Genomic DNA, 9,843 nt, shown 5'->3' with positions numbered 1-9,843 from the left:
TTTTTTTTTTTTTTTTTAAATTCATGGTAGCACTGAAGTTTTCATAGTTTTAGAGAAGTCGGTTTTGGGAGGCAAGGAGGGTGAGTGGTTTGCCCAAGTGGTTCAAAGCTCAGAAAGTTTAAGCCCTTGACCCTGGGGCTCCTCTCAACTCTCTGAGCCCCTGCATGATGATGGATGGAGGCACTGTTGTCTTCTCATTGTGATCAGAGAGAGCACCTTTTCCCTTCACCCCTTCTCACTGCGTTTGCTCATCCTGCCCACCAAGCCCAGAGCAGTTAACAATTTTATTACATTCAGTGTTGTCTTCTTTTTGATTAGGCTATTACACTGAAAGGTAAGATTACACTCATTTTTCCTACTGCATCATTATTGTATAAAGGGAAATTTTAATAATGGTTTAAAATACTTTTAGGGATTACTATAGAATTCTCTTCTTCTGTACTTAACATTTTAGCACTGGGAGGGAGCTTAGTTATCCTGCTAATGTAACACTCTCATTTTAGAATCTAGAACGTGGAGGCCAAGTAGGTATAAGTTCAAGTGAACTATTGTACACATGGTGACCGTAGTTAATAACAATGTATTGTATATTTGAAAATTGCTCAGAGAGTAGATTTTAAGTGTTCTCACCACGCACACACAAAATATGTGTGTTAGTCTGTTCTTACACTGCTATAAAGAACTACTTGAGACTGCGTAATTTATGAAGAAAAGAGGTTTAATTGTCTCACAGTTCTGCTGGCTGTATAGGAAGCATGGCTGGGAGGCCTTAGGAAACTTACAATCATGGTAGAAGGCGAAGGGGAAGCAAGCACGTCTTTCCATGGTGGAACAGGAGACAGACAGCGAAGGGGAATGTGCTACACACTTTCAGACAACCAGATCTCACGAGAACTCATTCACTGTCACGAGAACAGCAAGGGGAAATCCTCCCCCATGACCCAATCCCCTTCCACCAGGTCCCTCCCCCAACATTAGGAATTATAACTGGACATGAGATTTGGGTGGGGATACAGAGCCAAACCATATCAGTATGTATGGTAATGCTTATGTTAAATAGTTTGAGTTAGGTTTCCACGATGTATACATATTTGAAAACATCATGGTGTACATCATAAATATATACAATTTGTCTTTGCCAGTTAAAAAATGGAGGCCAAGTTTCTTCATGGCAGAGTGGGGACAGAATTCCTGTCTGCACCCAATCACTTTCTTGATTATTGAGGCCCATCAGGTGAAAAGTTCTTCAGCTCCAATGACCATATTGGCTGCCCTGCTGAATTGTGTTAGTCTAAAGCTTGATTTCCTGGGAGGTACTAATGTTCTCCCCCTCATAGAGGAGAGGCTATGCAGCATTTGAGGGCAGGCTCCTTACTTCCTTCTCAGGAATGGCCTTATGTGGTGGCAAGAAGTAGTCTGGTTTTGACTGGGCACAGTGGCTCCCACCTGTAATCCCAGCACTTTGGGAGGCTGAGGTGGGCGGATCACTTGAGGTCAGGAGTTAGAGACCAGCCTGGCCAACATGGTGAAACCCTGTCTCTACTAAAAATACAAAAATTAGTCAGGCATGGTGGTGCGTGCCTGTAATTCCAGCTACTCGGGAGGCTGAGGTGGGAGGATCGCTTGAACCTGGGAGGTGGAAGTTGTGATGAGCCAAGATCACACCACTGCACTCCAAACCTGAGTGACAGAGTGAGAATGCATTTCCAAAAAATTAATTAATTAATTAATTTAAAAAATAACAAGAAGTAATCTGGTTTTGGCAGATGCCTCATTTCTCTTGGTAGTATTTCTGTGTATGAGTGGCCCAAACAGTGTGTTTAGGTTAACTGAGGATAAGAAGTCTTTGGGGGTCCCTGGCCAGAAATCAGCCCCAGCTTTGGCAGTGGAATTGGTTATGTGGTGGACTCGAGCATTCCTGACAGAAACAAGCATGGTTGTGTCTAACTTGACTGACCACGACGAGACAGCCAGAGGTTCGGACACTCTCTGGAGTCAGTAGAAAGGTAGGAGGCGGGACTGGTTGCTGGAGGCAGGCTCCGACTCCGGACCAGATTGAAGGCTAGCTGAAACAGGGAAGAGGCAAAAGCACCTTTCCGTAAGAGATGCCCACCTGTGCCATTGCAGTCTACAATTGCCACAGCAACACTTGGGAGTTACCACCCCTTTCTAAGGCAATGACCCCAAAACCCAGAAGTTACCCCTCTTTTTCTAAAAATTTCTGCATAACCTGCCCCTTAATTTGCATATAATTAAAAATGGGCATAAACGTGACTGCAGAACTGCCCCTGAGTTGCTACTCTGGGCGTAGCACCTGTGAGGTAGCCTTACTCTGCAAGGAGCAGGACCTCTGCTGCTGCTGTGCACTGCTGCTTCAATAAAAGTTGCTAATACCACTAGCTAGCCCTCGAATTCTTTCCTGCGTGAAGCCAAGAACCCTCCTGGGCTAAGCCCCAATTTTGGGGCTCACCTGTCCTGCATCAATGGGACGTTAGTCTCATCTTTGGGAATGCCAAGGAACCAGGTGTTTAAGCCAGTGAACATTTCCGTTCCTGTCTTCTGGTGTTCCTTAAGAGACTTCCATGATAGGACACTTAGGTTTTTTCTTTTTGTTTTTTTTTTTTGAGACAAAGTCTGGCTCTGTCGCCCAGGCTGGAGTGCAGTGGCACGATCTTGGCTCACTGCAACCTCTGCCTCCTGGGTTCACGCCATTCTCCTGCCTCAGCCTCCTGAGTAGCTGGGAATACAGGCACCCGCCACCACGCCTGGCTAATTTTTTGTATTTTTAGTAGAAATGGGGTTTCACCGTGTTTGCCAGGATGGTCTCGATCTCCCGACCTTGTGATCTGCCCGCCTTGGCCTCCCAAAGTGTTGGGATTACAGGCGTGAGCCACCGCACCCGGCCAGGACATTTAGTTTTTTATCTGGGCCCAGAATAATACGTGGAATCCATATGCCAAGATTCCTTACTGGGAAGAGACAGACTTGGAAGGTAGCAGTGGGTTTGTGTTCTTCCCACTGTGTGCCATCTATCTGTACCAAATAGGGATTAGGGGTCTCCTATTCCAGGTGGGGAAGAAAGAAGGAAGGTAGCAGAGCAGAACAGTGTCCCTTGGCATCAGATAGAACCGAGTTTGAGACTTAGTTCTCCTATTTTCTGGCTCTGTGGCCTTGGCAAGTTCCTTCTTCTCTGAGCTCAGCCTGCTCATCAGTAATGATAATAACATTAGTGACTATTAGTGAACACTTACTAGGTGCTGGGCACTATGCCATGTGCTTTGCATATCTGTTAATTTCAGGACAATCCCTGGAAGTCAGTTCTTATACTTTTTTTTTTTTTTTTAAGATAGAATCTTGCTCTGTCATCCAGGCTGGAGTGCAGTGGCACAATCACAGCTCACCACAGCCTTGAAGTCCTCGGCTCAAGCAATCCTCCTGCCTCAGCCTCCTGAGTAGCTGGGACTACAGATGCATGCTACCACATCTGGCTAATTTTTTTGCAGAGACAAGGGAGTCTCATCTCACTATATTGCTCAGGTTGGTCTCAAACTCCTGACCTCAAGCAATCCTCTGACGTCAGTTTGCCAAAGTGCTGGGATTACAGGTGCAAACCAAAATGACTGGCCAATTCTTTAATTCTTATCTTACTGTATTAGTTTGCTGGGGCTGCCATAACAAAATATCACAGACTGGGTGGTTTAAAGAGTGGAAATTTATTTTCTCAAAGTTCTGGAAGCTGGAAGTCCAAAGTCAAGGTGCCAGCAGGATTGGTTTTTCCTGAGGCCTCTCTCCTTGGCTTGCAGATGGCCACCTTCTTCCTGCATCCTCACACTTCCTGTGTTCTGTGTACATGTACCCCTGGCATTGTCTCCTTTTCTTATAAGGACACTGGTCTTATTGTATTGATGTCATGACTTCCCCTTTCTCATGACCTCCTTTACCATCACTACTTAATGAATCACGTGAACCCGGGAGGTTGCAGTGAACTGAGATCATGCCACTGCATTCCAACCTGGGCAATAGAGCAAGACTCTGTCTTAAAAAAAAAAAAAAAAAGTACTGGGGGTTAGGTCTTTTACATATGAATTTGGCCGGGGGGAGGTAGGGTGGACACAATTCAGCTCACGACATTTAACAGAAAGGAAAACCAGACTAGTGAGGTACAGTACCTTGCCCAAGCCCACTCAGTAAGTGGCAGCACTGGGATTTAGATTTGGAGGCCATTTAAGCTTAAACTAATTAAAATTAAATACAATTTAAAATTCATTTTCTCAGGCATACATCTCACATGCTCAGTAGCCAATGTGGCTGTTTGGTACAGAGTTGGACATTGTAGATCTGGAACATTCTCATTATTGCAGAAAGTCCTGTTGGACAGCCCTGCTTCAGAGTCTATGCCCGTGGCCTCTGTGAGCTCTGCTCTGGGGGTATGAAACTCAGGGAGCTGTTGTGAGGACTAAAGGAGCTAATGTCTCCTAGGTGTCCAGGACACACAGAGAGCTTGGGAAATGGTAACTGCTTGTGGCATTATTTTTAAGTGTCAAACAGAGAGGGACTTCTGGGATGCTGGAACAGTGGGGATTATAGACACCATTAAATTTCACCTGGTAAGACTCAACTTGGTCATTGTACTCAAAGAAGCACATCATAACTAGGCGTGTTTTGGATGAATGAACCTAGTCAAATATCTGGCCTTTTTTTTTTTTCAGTTAGCATTTTGAGACAGGAGGCAAATAACATTATTATAGTTTACTGATATTCCAAGTTCCTTCTGCTGATCAATCTCCTTGGACGTCAGTGACTAAATACATGAATATAAGATCGTTCTGCAGTGGGCAGGTCTATGTAAACCTACCCCCAAAAGTTGGAAGAAGCTGAGAGGCCAAAGAAAGAGGCAGGTAAATCAAGTTTCTTAGGAAAAAATACTTAATAGCGTCTTACAAACAGAAGCCATGCCTGTGTCTTGGGCAGTGGGAAGACCAGATGGTGGATCCCCATGCTATTATGACTGCCCAATGGGTTCTTCCTGCCCACTGCCTAGATACAGTCGATTTATCAAGACAGGGGAATTGCAATAAAGAGTTTAATACTCATAGAGACAGTTAAACGGGAAACTGGAGTTTTATTATTACTCAAATCAGCTTCCCTGAAAATTCAGAGGCTAAGGGTTTAAGCCGGGCATGGTGGCTCACGCCTGTAATCCCAGCACTTTGGGAGGCCGAGGTGGATGGATCAGGAGGTCAGGAGTTCGAGAGCAGCCTGACCAACATGGTGAAACCCCATCTCTACTAAAAACAATAAAATAAAAAAATTAGCCGAGTATGGTTGTACATGCCTGTAATCCTAGCTGCTTGGGAGGCTGAGGCAGGAGAATCACTTGAACCCAGGAGGTGGAGGTTGCAGTGAGCCAAGATTGTGCCACTGCACTCCAGCCTGGGCAACAGAGTGAGACTCTGTCTCCAAAAAAAAAAAAAAAAAAAGATAGTTTGGCAGACAGAGGATAGGAAATGAGGAACGTTGATTGGTGGGTTCGGGGCTGAAATCACAGGGAGTTGAAGCTGTCTTCTTGTACCACGTCAGTTTCTGGGTGGGGGCCGTAAGACCAGATGAAGCAGTTTACTGGTCTGGGTGGGACCAACTGATCCATCAGAATTCAGTGGCTGAAAAATATCTCGAACACCAGGCCGAGGTCTTACAATGGTAACATTATCCTTAGGCGCAACTGGGGAGGTTAGGAATTTTGTGGCCTCTGGCTGCACGACTCCTGAGCTACAATTTCTAATCTTGTGGTTAATGTGTTGGTTTTACAAAGGTGGTTTGAGTTCTAAGCAAGGAGGGAGTTTCTTTTGGGAAGAAAACTCTTTGTTTTAAAGCTAAACTCTAAACTAAATTCCTCCCCAAAGTTAGTTCAGCCTACACTCAGGAGTGAACAAGGAAGCTTGGAGGTTAAAGGCAAGATGGAGTTGGTTAGGTCAGATCTCTTCACTGTCATAATTTTCTCACTGTTAGAATTTTTGCAAAGGCAGTTTCACCATTACTCCCAGACCCAGGGCTTACATACCATAGGGAAAGGGTGATTCAGAGGGGATGCTTAGGGCAATTGACATAGAAGACATCGAGGTGGTTTGACCTGAGAGCAAGATTTATAGCAAGTATTGGCTCTTCCACAAGGAACAATAGATAAACTGGAAATTTTAGGGGCCCTTTTGGAACTGGGCTTAACCAGAAGCCCATATGGTGGATTAGTGTCTGAGATGGAGCTGCTTTGGCCTCCACAAAGACGTATTTCATTTCTACTTTCAAGAAACTTACAATCTAGAGCAAATGCACCATGGCATATGAGGTAGTTTGGATGTGTGTCCCCACCCAAATCTCACATTGAAATGTAATCTCCAGTGTTGGAGGTGGGGCCTGGTGGGCAGTGATTGGATCATGGAGGTGGATTTCTCATGAATGGTTTGGCACCACTCCCCTTGGTACTGCCCTCACAATAGTGCATGAGTTCTCATGCAATCTAGTTGTTTAAAAGTATGTAGCACCTCCTGCCCTCACTCTTTTGCTCCTGCTTTCGCCATGTGATGTGTCTGTTCACCCTTTGCCTTCCGCCATGATTGGAAGCTTCCTGAGGCCTCCCCAGAAGCAGATGTTGCCGTGCTTCCTGTACAGCTTGCAGAACTGTGAGCCAATTAAGCATCTTTTCCTTATAAATTACCCAGTCTCAAGTATTTATTTATAGCAATGTGAGGATGGACCAAAACACCATATCATGCAACACTTTAATACTTTAGCAACCAACAAAGTTGTACAACTGTCAGTTCTTGTTCTCATTCTAGCTCTATCTCAGCATGGGTTACCTGCAGACTGATGAACTTCCCTTCAATAACCATTGAGATGTCAGTTGATTCATTGGTAGATCCAAAACTCTCTTCCTACAGAACAACGTAGTCTTTGGAAATAATCATGGCAATAGTCTTTGGAAATATGTCCAAAGCCAAGATGCTAGATTTCCCTAGAGTGCACATCACTCAGAAGATTAAGAAAGACTTAAAGGAGGTGGTATTTGCCATGATGCTTGAAATATGGGAATGTGTCTGCTAAGATACGGGGTAAAGATATTCCAGGTAAAGAGGAAGCATGAGTCAGTCCCTGTGTGTGTGTATGAAAGACACATTCTATAGCAGGATAACAGTTCAACTGGCTGGAGTTTTCTTCCATGAAGACCCTGGTGCAGGAATGGGTGGTGGATGTATGAGTGACACAAAAGAAGGTTCAGAGCCGTGCGTGGTGGCCCACACCTGTAATTCCAGCATTTTGGGAGGCCGAGGCAGGTGGATCACCTGAGGTCAGGAGTTCGACACCAGCCTGGCCAACATGATGAAACCCTGTCTCTACTAAAAATACAAAAGTTAACTGGGGGTGGTGGCAAGCACCTGTAATCCCAGCTACTCAGGAGGCTGAGACAGGAGAATCGCTTGAACCCGGGAGGCAGAGGTTGCAGTGAGCCAAGATTGCACCACTGCACTCCGATGTGGGTGACAGAACAAGACTCTGTTGAAAAAAAAAGAAAAAAGAGAAGGTTCAAAACCATGCCCAATACAAAAGGAATTAGGTGTATGATAAAGCTAGCACCACTTACCTGTGAGAAAGTGGTAAGATGTTAAGGTAACTGGTCTTAGCAATAAAATAAAGCTGAATTTCCAAGTGATTTCTTACACTAAAATATTCTGGACAAAACCATGAAAATCTCAGATAAAAAATGAAAATGTAAAAACTAAAACAAATGAAGTCCCAGAAGTGGAGAGCTTTCTAACAATGACATAAAACTCAAAGGAAAAAAATCACACAATTTAATGACTGGAATGTATAAACAAAGCACCAGAGGAAAATGCCTGCAGCACTCGTTAAAAAGGCTGGATTATTTAATGTGGAAAGAGCTTGCACAAATCTAGGTAAAAGGAGACCAACCTAGAGAGGTGGACAAAGGACACGGGCAGGTGGTATTAGAAAGATAAATGCAAATAGGCAGTGATTCTCTGAAAAGCATGCTAGACACAGATCTTAGAGGTAATGAAGAAAATGTAAAATTTTAACTTTTCTTGTGTGAAATACGGCAAACATACACAAAAGTACAGAAACACAAAAGGACAGATTAGCAAATGCTAAAAATGTGCTTAAAAGAACCACCTTACCCCACCCGCTCCGCGACCACTGTCCGGTAATCAGCATCTAATTTCTATCACCAGAAAGTAGTTTGCTTGTTCTTGAACGTCATGTGAATGGAATTGTGCTGCCTGCACTCATTTGTGTCTGGCTTCCTGTACTCGATGTTAAGCCTGCAAAACTCATGCATGCTGTTCCATGTTACTGGTATTTGTTCCTCCTCTTTTGCTAGGTAGTATTCCATTGCATGTCTCTGCCACAATTTATTTCTCTGTTCCTCTGTTGTTGAGACATTTGGGTCGTTTCTAGTTTTTGGTCGTTATGAATAGAGTTCCTATGAACATGTGAATGCAAATTTTTACAAAATATTGTATTAATTACCCAGTCTTAGGTATTCTTATATACTCTTGTATTGCTCTAAAGGAATACCTGAGACTGGGTAATTAATAAAGAAAAAAGGTTTAATTGGCTCATGGTTCTGCAGGCTTTACAGGAAACATAGTAGCTTTTGCTTCTGGGGAGACCTCAGGAAGCTTCCAATCACGGTGGGAGGCAAAGGGGAGTGAGATGTCTCACATGGTGGGAGCAGGAGCAAGACAGGGGAGGTGCTAAACACTCTTAAACAACCAGATCTCTCAAGAACTCACTCACTATCTCAAGAAGAGCACCAAGGGGATGGTGCTAACCATTCATGGGAAATACCTGCGTGATCTAATCACCTCCCACCAGGCCCTACCTCCAACACTGGGATTACAATTCGACATGAGATTTGGGTGGGGACACAGAGCCGAGCCATATCAGATATATATTTTCATTGGGTATATACCTTAGGAATGGGTCCTTATAAAAGGGAAGCAGTGGGGCTGGGAGGGAGGGTGGTCAAAGCCAGAGGTATAAGGAGAAAGTAATGAGACCATGGAGGCAGAGATTGTAGCAATTGCAGCTGTAAGCTGAGGAATGCAGGTGGCCTCTAGAAGGTGGAAGAGGCAAAGAATGGATCTCCCTTAGAGCCTCTAGAAGGAAGCAGCTCTATTGATACCTTGGTTTCACTGCAAATAGGCAGTGGATCTCTGAAAAGCATGCTAGACACAAATCTTAGAGGTACTGAAGGCCGAGGAGGCCCATTTCAGACTTCTGACTTCCAGAACTGTAATAGAATATATATATTTGTGTTGTTTTAAGCCACTAAGTTTCTGGTAATTTGTTACAGCTGCCATAGGAAAGAATCAAATTCCAGCTTGGATCAAATTCCAGACTCTTACAAGCTCTGCAGCCTTGAATCAGTTCTGCAACTGCCGAGTCCCTTTCCCCCTCTGTACAATGTGAATCTATCAAGAGTATGTCAGAAGCATCACATGTCAGTGTTCAGAAGTTGGCATTTAATCAGTAGGTGTTGAATGATGTAGTTCTGTCTTTTTTTTTTCTGACACGAGCATTGTGTTTGCAGGAGAAAAACTGCTCAGTGAAGGAAGAGGCAGGGCATGGAGGAACAAGAATGGGATGAATTTTATCTTACTCATTTCCTGGAGGAATTTTGACAAAGCAGAGATGAAGGTGAGTCCTCATTCCTAATTCACCAGGAGGCTGTTAGCCCAGCAATTGGGCATGACTGTTCCTGCCCAGTGTGCTGTGGGTGGCAGCTGTGTCCCTGGAGCCCCACATCCCCAGAGCTCCAGGTATATT

General features: G+C 44.2%; 1 pseudogene; it reads right to left on the bottom strand.

The window, feature by feature from the left end:
• LOC105552316 overlaps positions 1-9,843 on the bottom strand; it is a 48,370-nt pseudogene that overhangs the window by 35,129 nt on the left and 3,398 nt on the right.

Source organism: Mandrillus leucophaeus, unplaced genomic scaffold (genome assembly GCF_000951045.1).
Source record: "Mandrillus leucophaeus isolate KB7577 unplaced genomic scaffold, Mleu.le_1.0 Scaffold55, whole genome shotgun sequence".
Lineage (NCBI taxonomy): Eukaryota > Metazoa > Chordata > Mammalia > Primates > Cercopithecidae > Mandrillus > Mandrillus leucophaeus.
This window is presented reverse-complemented; position numbering and strand designations above follow the sequence as displayed.